The sequence below is a fragment of the Leptopilina boulardi genome, unplaced genomic scaffold, assembly GCF_019393585.1.
Source record: "Leptopilina boulardi isolate dan_hultmark-lab unplaced genomic scaffold, ZJU_Lbou_2.1 LbouV2_266, whole genome shotgun sequence".
In the NCBI taxonomy this organism is placed as follows: domain Eukaryota; kingdom Metazoa; phylum Arthropoda; class Insecta; order Hymenoptera; family Figitidae; genus Leptopilina; species Leptopilina boulardi.
This window is the reverse complement of record NW_026137825.1, coordinates 1,803,610-1,819,031: the sequence shown is the minus strand read 5'-3', so window position 1 is coordinate 1,819,031 and position 15,422 is coordinate 1,803,610.

The following is a 15,422-nucleotide window of genomic DNA, read 5'->3' as shown; positions in this document are numbered from 1 at the left end:
TGAAAGAAAGTTTTGTGTTACCTCAACTTAATAAATACGATTTCCGGTTTTATCGACCGTCGGTAATTGAAAGATTGTTTTTGTGTTATCGTTAGTTGGTAAGTGCAATTTCTGTTTTACCGACCTTTGGTAATGAAAAGAAAAATTTCTACATTACCACCAGTTGGCAAATATAGTTTCTGTTTTACCGACCGTTGGTAATTTAGAGAGGAAATTTGCATAAATAACCGACTGTCTGTAATAGAATTTTCTTTATCTATTACAGCAAGCAAAAAAACGTTTTTTATTGTAATTTTTTTTTTAACTTTTGCTCTATCAAATGTCTGTTTCAAATATAATTTTTGAGAAGATGCTACGACTTTAAGAAGCTCTATGACACGACAGTACTTTTAGAAAAGATAGTTTAACTTCCGGTCCTGAAAAACGAAACAATGGCTCGTACTGTCGAGACATTAAATACATACCACTTCATTCGGAGACTTCTTGAAAAGCCGCTGAGAGTGTTATCATTTTTACTCTCGGCTTCACTAAGGAATCGTTTCCTCTCTCTCCTCTCTCTTTTTTTTCTCTCATTTCATGTCTTTTTTTTCTCTGAAAAATCTCTTTTTCCAAGGCGCGCTCTCTCTCTCTCTCTCTCTCTTTATATACACTCCTTCCACCTATGACTTCCTACAACTCCTCTTACTGCCATTTTTCTTCGGGTTTCACATTAAACCCCTTTTCTAGTATCTTCACTTCAGTTTTCCTTCTTACTTTTTTTTCCGATTGTTTTTTTCTTACGTTCACCTCTTTTTTTTTCCTTCGTTCCCTCTCTCCTTTTTCTTTTGCACACTTCTCTTCTCACTGTGCACGCTCATCACTTTACTTATCTCCGCGTATCCCATTTCTCTCTCGCGAGCAAAACTTTCAAGTCAGATGTCAGATATGTTAAAAAATGTAACAACATCATGCTTTACTACCAATTTACAGGAAATAAAATACTCTTGACTATGTAGTATTATTATAACGCGATAAAATTTGTCACATTAAAAAAAACGTTTGTAAATTGATAAAAAATAAATCAAGATAAAAAAGAAAAGTTATTAAAAAAAAAAAATTAAATTCAAAATTAATTAAAATTCTTTAAAATAGCCGTAAATACTAATAAAAATTTAATCAAAATTTTATATGATAAATGAGAAGCTAATCTTTCTTGACCTTCTTTTCACTCAACAAGCATTTGACCTGTGGAACAATGTAATTTGAAGTTGAACATTTTCTTTTGTTCCAATTTTCAGAATAGTCACAAATTCACGGGTCGGTGAATAAATCGAAAAATCAAACTAGCAAGGATCTGGAGCGAACATGATGGAAACTTGAGATTTGACCTTGAATGTTCAAATCAAGAAACTGTCAACGTCAGATGAATATTGATCTTTGATTTTTATCTTTAAATCTAATTTCGTTTACTAAAAATTAAACTAATTACAATAATAATTTTAAAAAATAAAACATCAGCAAAATTACAAAAATCAATTTAAAATAATTTCTTACGCATATTTCTTAAAACAATTTTGCAACATTTAATTTTTTTCTATATTCTACTATTGATTTTTCATTTTGTGACGAATAAAATGAATATTTATATTTCCAATGTACTGGCTAGAATTTAAAATAAAAGTGACGAAAAATGTGTGGGTTTTTTTTATACTCGACTATGGAAAAAAATAGACGCAAACGAAAATAGTGACAAAAAATAGTTCCCTAATTTTCAAGACGAATGGACTGTGGAATCATTGTGAAAAAAAAAAATTGGCAAATAGTTTGATGCAGAAATACATTCAGAGGGCTACCAAAATCAAAATCACTTTTGGTCGATAAAGCCACAGAGGAAAATTAAAGCAGACCACAGAGAAAATCGTTTCTATATATATATATTGATATTTCTTAGCACTCTCAATATTAATTAAATTGTTTAATATTTTATAAAGAAGGTTTTACATTAAATTTTAAATTAAAATTTTTTTTCTATTAATAAATTTTAAAAAATCTTTCTAATCTATCAAAAAAAAAATTTATGAATATAAATTACTAATAATATTATTAATTAAATCATACTGTGTATCAATTGTTAATTATCTCAATAGAGACTCAATCAAAATTTGCTCGATTCAAGCAAGTATGTTTTTGTGAGTGCTTACTAGGTTACCACAAAACAACATTGGATACTGATTGACCGCATAATTTCCTGTACTTTAGTAGTCGATTACCGTTTCAACTTTCTGACAGCTGGCGCTACGGATGTAATGCGGTCGAAATTAACGAGTGTTAGGTTGATAATGCAACGCGTTCGCGCGTTTCAATTGATACAAACTGGTTCGAGGTTGCCCGTGGCTAGAACGCCCTAAAGTTTCGAATCAAATTGAAATACGTTTGCTTTGAACACACACAGACAGACACAAATTTAGTGTGAATTTTCAGGGGCTACATGCAAATTTTCCAATTCAAAAATACCGTACGACGAAGAATAGTTAACGATTGTTTCAATTTTAGATTAATTTTATTTTAATATCTTTAATTGGGATTTTTAAACTTTTTATTTTAATGTACCAGACAAATTTGGATTCCAATTCGTTTAAAAATTAGAAGCACCAAGTTGGAGTAAATTAGGAAAAATACCAATAATAAATATTTTTATTATTTACCAATATGAAAAAATAAGATAAATTAGGAAAAATACCAATAATAAATATTTTACTCACCAATATGATAAACTGAATTAGGAAAAATACCAATAATAAATATTTTTATTACTTACCAATTTTTTAGAATAAGATAAATTAGGAAAAATACCAATAATAAATATTTTACTCAATTAGCACTATGTTAGGATAAGATAAAATAAATATGGAAAAATACCAATAATAAATATTTTACTGACTTAGCACTATGTTAGGATAAGATAAAATAAATTAGGAAAAATACCAATAATAAATATTTTAGTCAATTACCAATATTATAAGGTAAATTAAATTATATAATAATATATTTTTTACTGACCAATATAATAGGATAAAATAAAATAATTTACGAAAAATACCAATAATAAATATTTTTATTACTTACCAATTTTTTAGAATAAGATAAATTAGGAAAAATACCAATAATAAATATTTTACTCACCAATATGATAAACTGAATAAGGAAAACTACCAATAATAAATAGTTTTATTATTTACCAATATGAAAGAATAAGATAAATTAGGAAAAATACCAATAATAAATATTTTACTCACTTAGCACTATGTTAGGATAAGATAAAATAAATATAGAAAAATACCAATAATAAATATTTTACTGACTTAGCACTATGTTAGGATAAGATAAAATAAATTAGGAAAAATACCAATAATAAATATTTTAGTCAATTACCAATATTATAAGGTAAATTAAATTATATAATAATATATTTTTTACTGACCAATATAATAGGATAAAATAAAATAATTTACGAAAAATACCAATAATAAATATTTTACTCACTTAGCACTATGTTAGGATAAGATAAAATAAATATGGAAAAATACCAATAATAAATATTTTGCTGACTTAGCACTATGTTAGGATAAGATAAAATAAATTAGGAAAAATACCAATAATAAATATTTTAGTCAATTACCAATATTATAAGGTAAATTAAATTATATAATAATATATTTTTTACTGACCAATATAATAGGATAAAATAAAATAATTTACGAAAAATACCAATAATAAATATTTTTATTACTTACCAATTTTTTAGAATAAGATAAATTAGGAAAAATACCAATAATAAATATTTTTCTCACCAATATGATAAACTGAATGAGGAAAAATACCAATAATAAATATTTTTATTATTTACCAATATGAAAGAATAAGATAAATTAGGAAAAATACCAATAATAAATATTTTACTCACTTAGCACTATGTTAGGATAAGATAAAATAAATATGGAAAAATACCAATAATAAATATTTTACTGACTTAGCACTATGTTAGGATAAGATAAAATAAATTAGGAAAAATACCAATAATAAATATTTTAGTCAATTACCAATATTATAAGGTAAATTAAATTATATAATAATATATTTTTTACTGACCAATATAATAGGATAAAATAAAATAATTTACGAAAAATACCAATAATAAAATATTTTACTCAGTTACCAATATGATAAACTTAATTTGGAAAAATACCAATAATAATATTTTAATCACTTACTAAGACGACTTGGTTGCATTAATGACAAAGTGAGATTGAATATACAGCGTCCACTCCAGACGTTCGTTTTCGTGTCAGCGGCACAACTGGGACAACTTCGACTTTCTACCATGGCGCCACTAGTCTTCTTCCTCTCTCCTCGATCACACATTCTTGATACTTGTACACTGTATCTACCTATTATTATTTTTAACAAATTTTATTTTGTTAAATTATTTTTAACAAATATATACATGTAAACAAAGGCCTATCTTGAATAAAACAAATTGACTTTGGAATGTACTACCATTTTGTGTATAGGTCCTCCGAACACTCTCAATTGTTTCATCGCGCCTCTCACACTACTATATACCTACACCTTGGACGAGAGTTGGAAAATTTCCATTTGTTTTTCCCATCACATTTATCTTTACGACCACTATTCTACCTCGCTCTTGGCAACGTAAACATCATGGAGAGATGTTCTCGTTTCTATGATTACAAACCTTATTTAAAAACACAAAACACAATTTTTTTCTTGTTCCTCGTCTTCTACTTCTTCTTCTCTCTGTCCTCCGGCTAGTGAAATTCTCTACGAATTAAGAAAATGCCACTTGCGTCATGAAGAAATTAATTTTCTTATATTATAAACGCTAATTGAATAGTGTTTTATTTCACAAATATAGACAACAATGACTCTTAACTTAAAAAGAGAGAAAAAATTGACAAAAAAAAAAAAAGCTTTTTAAAATTATTCTCTAATAAAAACCTCCTCTAAAAAAAAGTAAATTATATCTAAAAAGTTACTAAAAAAAAAGTTTCCATAAATTTTTTAATTCACAAAGAGAAAGCTTTTTTTCATAATTATGCCTTTGATAGGAAAAATATTTTTACAGAAGGAAAAAAAAGTTACTTGTCTAGAATATCATAGATATATATATATATATATATATATATATATATATATATATATATATATATATATATATATATATATATATATATATATAAAGAGTTGGCAGAGAAGTATTTTTTTTTGTCATTGAGAGAAACATTTTTTTCATTCCTCCTTCGCATAGTTTTTGTATTCTCGTGCATGAGCACGAACCTTTGATCTTTGAGTCGTAAAGTGACGACAACAACAACAACAACGACTAGGACGACGACGACGACAACTTTTGTACAACTCGCAAAGTGCACTCTGCGAGAGAGAAGGCTTCTTCGAGATTTAAGGGAATTACTGAGAGTTTATAAATAATGTAAGCAGAATTCTACTTGAAAGGAGTTTTTAAGGTGAAATTGATACTTATAACCATCTCTTCCGATATTGTGCAATATATTTTCATCAATTCCTCACGAAACATTCACATCAATAACGTTTTGAAAAAAAAAATCACAATTACAATTATTAAAATTAAAAAAAAGTTTCAAAAACTTATGCTTTACTTTCTAACTTCAATTTATCTTTAATATTTTTAAAAACATTTTTGCCTGTTAATAGCCGCTAATACGAAGCCTCTAACAAGGAGTGGTTTAACTAAGCCACGCCCTAAGTAAGAGTTCTTTATTTAAAATCCACATCTAAAAATTAGTAGTTTAACTAAGATACGCTATAAATAGGAGTGGCTCATTTAAGACACACCACTTGGGAGGGCGTGGTTTATGTAGGACACACCTTAAGAGGGAGTGGTTTATATAAGACACGCCTAAAGTAGGAGTGGTTTATTCAATACACGCCTTAAGTAGAAGTGGTTCGTTTAAGAAACACCCCTTGAGAGGGCGTGGTTTACTTAAGGCATTCCTGAAGTAGGAGTGGTTTATTTAAGACACGCCCCTTAAAAGGGAGTGGTTTGATTAAGATACGCCTGAAGTAGGTGTAATTCATTTAAGACACGCCTCTTAAGAGGGAGTGGTTTATGTATGACACGCCTTAAGTAGGAGTGGTTTATTTAAGAAATCCCTTTAAGAGGGAGTGGTTTATTCAAGACACGCCTTAAGTAGGAGTGGTTCGTTTAAGAAACGCCCCTTGAGAGGACGTGGTTTACCTAAGACACGCCTTAAATGGGAGTGGTTCATTTAAGACACAACTCTAAATGGGAGTAGTTTAGAAAATAAACGCCTTTGAATATTGGTTTATTTGAGACACTCTTTTAAGTTGTCACACAATCTGAAAGAAAATCAATGCTTCGAAAAATACGCCTTCTTATTAATTATATAAAATATTTTTAAATTTTCATCGTCTCTGCTTTTCTTATCAGTGAATTTTTTTCTTCATGTCACAAAAATGTAAATAATTTATTTCCAAGCCCAAGCAAAGTCTGGATTTCACAGAGATATAGTCGGCTAGCTATCTTTTGAACAAAAAAAAAATATTACGCCTCTCTTAATGTGAGTATATCATATAGAATATGAGTGGAGGGAGGCGATGATAATATAAAAGGACTGATGGTGGCAAAAGGAGTAGGCCAGCTTTATTGACGGGGACGCAAAAGTATGGTCCGGGTATTGAAAGAGTGGGAAATATATACGAGAGGAGGGGAGGCAACGAGGATGATACTAAAGGTGAGGGAAACAGAGAGAGAGAGGGAGAGAGTAAAAGGCGCAGCATTTGAAAGGGGTTCTTTCAAGAGTTTCGAAAAGGACGCAATATCACGTTCTCGTATCTCGACCTATCGTCGCATATGCTTCTACTACTTTTGCCATGGGATACCAACGGATATGACTGTGACTGCACATGTGCGCCTGTGTAATCTGCAATATCCACCATGTGCTCTTCAACATGGATGAACATTCACATTGACAAGAGAGAGAGAGAGAGAGAGAGAGAGAGAAATATCAACTTTCCTCTATTCACCAGAGAAACCGAGAGGAAGGGGACTTAATATTTTCAAATAAATGACACAAAGTACAAAATGTAAATGAAAATATAAAAAGCAGACCGTACATATCAAATCAATTTAAGTATATTATGTTCTTTGTAAATAAAACAGAAAATGTTTCTCTATACCATGTATATAAAAGAAATACTTATTTAATTTATAATAGCAGGAAAGAGTTTTCAGTTTGTAATTCAAAATTTTATATAAAAATTGATATTGTATAAAGATACACTCTTAAATAAGTTTGGTTTCGAAAGAACACGCCCCTACTCAGTATAGAAACGCCTTAGAAAGCATTACACTAATAATAATAATAATAATAGCATCGTAATAGAAGTAGTTGTCACAGACACGTCCGTAAAGTAGGAGTGGCCATGTAATGATACGCCCTTAAAAAGGAGTTGTTTTAAAAATACATGCCTCTAAGTAGGAGTATTATTTTAAAGACACACTCCCTAAAGTAGGGGTGGCACTGTAAAGACACGCCCGTAAAGAAGGAGTGGATTTGTAAAGACGTATCCGTAAGTGGGCATGTTATCTTAAAGACACGCCCCTAAAGTAGGAGTGGATTTGTAAAGATACACCCTTAAAAGGGTGTGGTTTTGAAAAGGCACGCCCCTAAAGTAGGAGTGGTTTTGTAAAGACATGCCTCTAAGTAGATGTGTCTTTTCAAAGACACGCCCCTAAAAAGCAGTGGTTTTGATAATACACGCCTCTAAGTAGGCGTGTTCTTTCAAAGACACGCCCCTAAAGTAGGAGTGGCACTCTAAAAACACGCCCCCCAAAAAGGAATGGTTTTGAGAATACACACCTCTAAGTATGAATTGCAACCTTAAAGCCATTCCCTTCAGTTAAATTAGTTGTTAATAATAATTTGTTAATATCAGAACTTTTATTACAACAAAGATGATCATTTAGCTATTATTATAATAGAATTATAATTATAAATTAATTCTTTTCAATTGCCGCTATTGATAATATATAATCAGGTTTAGGAAGAGAAAAGACTAATTTCTCTTCAATGCTCATTCATCAGATTTTCATACAGGAAAATGTACATTAATATTTTATAGGAAAATTTTAATCGGATTAGAAGGACATGATCCAGTTGTGGTAACGATATTTATTTGTCAATATCCACCATAAATGATCAACCCCTCTTGTTAATTCTATTTATCGTAAGCTTTTCACATCCACTTTGTGAATTTTGTCGATTTTGATTTATATTTGTCTCGATAGAATATTAAATATAGAATATATATATATATAAATTTCAACTCTGAGAATGGTTATATCATTATGTAAAATATTTATTATTGGTATTTTCCCTAATTCATCCTATCATATTGATATGTGAATAAAGTATTTATTATTGGTATTTTTCCTACTATCAATACTTTTTTTTTATTAAAAAATTTTGTAAGTAATTATAAAAAAATTTTCTCATTTACATTCTAATGTTAATACTAATTCGTTATTGATTTTTACTGTATTTTATTTTTTTAAATTATTTAACATTTTAGATAAATATTTAAAAAAAAACAAAAAAAAAATTGAAAATTGGCAAATGTCAATACCGTCGAATAAGTTTGAATTTGATTTTCGCTATAGCGTTGAATGGAAAATGGAGTAATTTACTTGCCTACGTGAGACGTCACTTTTTTTGTATATTGAGAAAGAAAAGCTGATGGTGCTACGTCGGCGTCTTGCGCTTGCTAAATGTACAAAAAATAATATTAAAAAAAAAAATTTTTTTGATAGATGGGTATTTCTTAAAGTCACTTGTCTTGAAAATACATCGATGCTAAAGGTGGATTTATCTGGCGGAATAATGCGAGTCTTTGCCAATAAATTTGAGCACTGAATTTTCATCAAATTTGACAGTTCTTATATCCTTCACATAAATCTCAAAAAAAAAAAAAAATAACACAAAATTTACAGAATATCCGAAAAATTGTAGTTACAATTTATTTTTTTTTAGTATGTCGAGTAACGTGTATCTATATATTATTTAAAATATTTTAATACATGAAAATTAATATTAACTAAAAAAAATTTCTTAAAATAAAAAAAATGTAAATATATTCTCTTTCTATTTCAAAAAAAAAAAAAAAAATGGAATAACGAATCCTTCAGCTTGAATTTTTTATTATGAAAAGGCTATTTTTTTTCTCTTGACGAGTGAAATTGCACACGACTCGTGCGCGCACACAAAAGAGTCAAACGATATTTAATTATCTCGACGTCACACAAGGAAAATGCTTTCCTGTTAAACGTAATCTATAAATGATAAGGATCATCTTGAGAGATGGGATTGTAAGTCCAGTATGGAAGTAGGATAATCCAAATTTATTTGAAAAAGATTTGCTCGATATCTTTTCTTCAGTCGAGGCTTTATTTTTCTACCCCACCCCCCACCCCCCACCCTACTCACCTCCTTAATGTCTACCCCCATCCCAACGGAAAGAAAGCTGAGTTAAGAAAACTTTTCTTTTTCTCAATCATTTCCGATAATTATTACGAAGGGAAATCTTTCTTTTTTTTTTTTTAACTTTTTGATTCCCTATTCTTTTGAAATTAAAATTTAAACCCACTTTGACTTTTAGAAAATAACTTAATCTTACATCTCTAAATCTTCGCAATTAAGAAAAATACATTTTTAAAGTTTTAATGAAAAAATAAATTTTTAATTTCAAAAAAAAAATTGTAATTCGGATATTAATTTTGAAATTAATTAATAAATACATTAATAATAATGATAATAATAATAATAATAATAATAATAATATTAAATTTTAAAATAAATAATATTCGTTTATGATTAGAAAACATTTTTTTTTCTTATCTTTAATACAAAATGGAAATTGAAATAAAAGAATTGGTTAATGCTGTTTTATGGATTTGGCATTCATGAGTGAAAGTACTTTATTACGGTTTCGGGGGATAAATGGATATAGGGGAATTGATCGATAAATAAAAGCTTTGTACATGTAACACAAATTGCGAGCTATCGCGATACTTTTTTCTTTTATTTTTATAGGACAAATTTTAGACATTTATTGCATTTCAAATTTTAATTTTTTTTGACAATTATTACAATTACTTTCACGATAAAAGGAAAATGATTATTAATTAAATATTTGTAATTTTCAACTTCCCAAATATTTTGGCAGTAAATAAAAAATTATTATTATTATTGAATAAATTAAATATTTGTAGTTTTCAACTTCCTAAAAATTTCAGCACAAAAAAATTATTATTCATGATCTAGTGTGAAATATTTCCAAAAATTGGATCTTCATTCTGCAAGTAATAATAAACATTGCAGGTAGTAAAAAATTATTCACTGTCTAGTATGAAAATACTTCCAAACATTGGATTCTTATTAGTTTCCAACTTTTGTTCTGCAGGTACAAAAAATTGCAGGTAATAAAAAATTATTCATTATCTAGTATGAAACATTTCCAAAAATCTGGCTGAAGGTCGATGATTATGTTTTATGATTTACCTGGATTATAATTTTTAATATTTTTCCCTTTTTTTAATTATGTGAAATTAAAAAATGTAACAATTAATTAAATTCGAAAAATGAATTTTGAACTATTTTTTTTGATTGAGTAAAAAGAAAATAAGAAGTGAAATTTTCGAAAAGAAATTTACTTTCTGATTTATATTCGTGTTCTTGACAGTTTGTCGACAAAATTCCCTGTGTGGCAAATTCAAGAAAAAGAAGCAACTTGACGTGTCTGGCCAATAAGGGATGACGAAGGTATAAAACCCTCTTCTTTTTTTTTTCTTTTCTCAATAATCTACTAATCCTTTTTTCCCTAGGGATGAGATTTTCTGACATTATTATTATTATTCTTCTTTTGCATCTAAATACAAAAATGCGTGCTTTGGATTTTTATATATACCAATTTCTTTTTTTCTAATCAGAACATCAAAATCAGTAGCAAATAGAAAAAAAAGAATTTTTTTATATCATTTTTTTTTGAGAGAGAGAGAGAGAGAAAAATTCTTTTTTTATTCAGAAAAAGTTGATTTTAAAACGCGTAATAATCGTATTTCACCAGAAGTTGGTACATTTGCATAGGTTAAGGTCAATCGAATACAAGCTAATTTCCCTACATTTCTGCCAGTGAAATTGCAAACGACAAAAAAAAATGCAGGTCACATGTTTATATAGGAAATTTTTCCGCTATTTGACCTTTAAACTTTTGATAACCGTTTTTTGTGATGACAAAAAAGAAAACACAAATTCGCATGTATATGAACATAATATCAAAAAGATTAAAAAAAAATAAAAAAAAAAGTTTACTCTTATACTATATAGATTGTGAATATTGAACAGAAAGAGTTGTATATAAGAAGAGGGTATATTTTGGATGCAACTATTTTAGGTACACAGAAAGTCGGAAAACGATTTATCGACTCACAAGATAGCTTGCCGAGGCGTTTCTACCATCGAATATCCGTTTCCCGTACGTGTGTGGCATGCCTCCGTTTCAAATAATATATTCCTGGATGCATTGTGCATATACATACATATATATATATATATATATATATATATATATACAAATACAACGAAATTCACATTTGCTATATGTGCAAAAATTTTCAGTATTTGAATACCTGTATACACACAATACCGACCAAGGACGATTTTTGACTTTTTCCTTTCTTATATTCAAAAACAAATTTAAGTCTGCAAAAATTGGGGTAAAAGCAAAATCTACAAAAAAAAATTAAATTAAAAAGGGAATAATTTTGAATTGTACATGAATAAATTTTACACTTTTTAATAACTAATTTTAATTACTAATTCATAAATTACATTTAAATAATTAATTTAATTTTTGTAATTTTTAAATTTGTGATTAATCATCATTTTTTAAGTTATAATTATAAGTTTGAGGAATTAAAGTGTAAGTAAAATGGAAATCTACATTAAATATTTCGGGACAAAAAATTATTTAAAATCTAATATGAAAATACTTCCAAACTTCTTTGGAAAAAAGTTTACAACTTTTGTTCTGCAGGTACAAAAAATTGCAGGTAATAAAAAATTATTCATTATCTAGTATGAAACATTTCCAAAAATTGGCTGAAGATCTTTTTTTTTCACTGTATTTGTTAAACATCCGTTATTCACTTTATTTGTAATTAATAATTTCAATTGAACTTTTAAAAATTAATTCTAGATTTAATTTTTATTGTTTATATAGAAATCAGTTGAAAATTTTTAAAACGTCGAAAGAGTCTAATTTCGATGAGAGAGAGAGAGAGAGAGAGAGAGAGAGTTTTTCAATTACGACTGGAATGACAAATGAATCGATTTTGCGCGCTTGATGCGAAGTAATTATTTGGAAAGCTTTTCAATATTTGTTCATCGGGTTTGTCCTGTCTTAATTTGATTTTACTTATTTCTTTTTCTTCTTTTTTCAACCCCCTCGCCCTATTTGTATCACGTTTCTTCATTTAAAATTCTTCTCAATTTTTCGCGTCCACTTGACCTGCTTCATTATTTTAATACGCGAATATATATATATATATATATATATAAGAATAAAACTTCCTATACATGTATATTTTTTGGTGACCTGAAATTATATATAAATTTTTTTCTCCCTCTTATTTATTGTGAATAAATAAACTTTTTGTTTTATTCATTATATAGAAATGTATTTTTATAATTCAATTTTATAATATAATTTTTTATTAGCTTTTCTCTAAATACAAATGAATGAATAAAGAAGTTTTATTAAAAAATTTTATGTCAATTTGTATTGTTTTATTTAATATGATTGTAAATTTGTTTTATTAAATAAAAAGATATTTGCATCTCAAAGAAAGAAATATATTATTTCAATTACAAATTTTATTTGGCAAAAATAAAATATTAAACTTTTAATTTTTCTCCAATTCAGTAGCAAATAAAAAATTATTATTATTAAAAATTGAATATTTGTAGTTTTCAAATTCCCAAATATTTTGGCACAAAAAATTATTATTCATGATCGAATATGAAATACTTCCAAACATTGGATCTTTGTAGTTTTCAATTTACATTCTGCAGGTTATAATAAACATTGCATTATAGTAAAAAATTATTCATTATCTAGTATGAAATACTTCCAAAAATTGGCTGAAGGTCGATGAAGGTTATGTTTTATGATATTTTCATTTTGATTACAATTTTTAATATTTTTCCCTTTTTTTCAATTATATAAATTAAAAATTTTATGAAATATTTCGCAGATAATAAAAATCAATAATAATTTTTTCCAATTTAAGAAATTTTCTTGTAATGACATTCGTTATATTTTTCTTTTACACTCAATCGATTACAATTTTGTCATAATATACATATACATAGAGAAGATAGAAATTCAGTAGTAAAAATGAGGTTTGGGCAGACAGTGTTAACTCTCGCCATCTACAGAAAATATCCGGAAACTTTTCATTGAATAGAAATCTTCTTTACCTTGCTTTTATAAAAAAAAAAAATTATCTTCTCTTTAATTAAATTCTAATTTTTCAAAAAATAGTTTAAAAACTCAATATTTATTCAATTACGTAAATTATTATATTTAAAATAAATAAAAATTTAATGAAAAATACAAATTTTTATTTCAATTTTTTAATTAATAAAGAAAACTAATTTAAAATTTTTAAACAATTTTAGTTTGATATTAAAACTTTTGTTTTTCCTTCTACTTTTGTACTTGAAAAAGAAAGTTGTGAAAATTATTTAATAAGAGTAAAAAAATAGTTAATAAATTCGCGAATCTAGAAGTGGAAATAAAAAAAAAAACATTTTTTTTTAAGTAGCTTGTACAGACTATTAAATGAAAATTTCTGGCAAGTTTCATCCGTGACGCGAGACGACATTCAGTGTGCAAACTTTATATTCATCCAGACCTCTCTTAGCGCGGGCAAAACAACTTTCGCCAAACTCCCTCTTTTAAAAATGAGGACAATGCCTCAGTTCTTAACTTTAATAAAAATACGAAGAAGAAAAAAAGCACACGAAGCTATAAAAATTCCAATTTAACTACGCCGACAACTTATCTCGTTTTTGTGAGATATTTCTCAACCCCCCCCCTCCTCATCCCTTTTTTCCCCTACAATTTTCTTTTAATAATATTTATCAAATTACTTGTGAATTATTTATTAATTTTTTTTTTAAATGTGAAATAAAAAGTTTATAAAAAAAAATATTATTTATGTCCAAAAACAATTTTTATATTTAAACCTGACGATTTATGAATTCATTAATAAATAATTAATCAATATGCGTATATATATATATATATATTTTGTAATGAGTTATTAATTTCATAACTTATGTTTATTTTCTATATTCTTTTCTTTTTAACATTTTCTATTGAATATTTAATTTGAAGAAAATAATTTATTTTTAACTACTTTAATGTAATTTGAATATTTTTTTATTACACATTTGATTAATAATATCAAAGTTCAAGAACAAGAAAAGTGTATATTTAGATATATACGGTTTTTTTTATTCTCATATAAAAAAGAAGGTCTTTATTAGAAAAATCCATTTCCATAAAAATTACTTTTCTCATGCGAAACTCTAGTTAGAAAAATAGTGTTAAAATCAAGATAAAAGAAAAATGTTCGTAAATGTTAATACTATATATGTAAAAGACGAAATATAGTGTGACAAAAGAAAAAAAAATGTTAAAATTTGATTAATTATAATATATAGGGTCAACCGGGGTAAATCCGAACGCTTTTAGTAAGTTTCAACAATAACATAAGTTTTTTCTTTAAAAAAAAAATACTTCCGGTATTCTGGTGCATGAAGTTGTTACTTTACTTCCATAGAACAATTTTATGGGGTAGAAAAAATTTTTGATAAATTACAATCGCAGGAAACTTAGCGTTCGTATTTACCTCGATACTTTGCAACTTTCCTAAAATATGGGGGTAAATACGAACGCCACTGTATTTCAGAAAAATCTTAGGGAAAATAAATTTAAAGTATTGCAATTGTTAAACTTATATAAAAACTCAAAAAAAATACGATAATAAACCTATTATGTAATAATGCATCATATATAAATACAAAAATCAAACAGGTTAAAAATTAAAATGCATTACACAATTAAAACCTTCAATAACTTTATCAAATCATAACGGATTTTTGCAAAACTTGCTACAGAAAGTATTTTGGAGTGATTGAATGTAAATACAAAAATAAAAGTCAAATTTTTTAAATTCAAAATGGCGGACTTTCCTAAAACTTATTTTTAAAACTGATCAAATTTGCTAACCCTGAAAC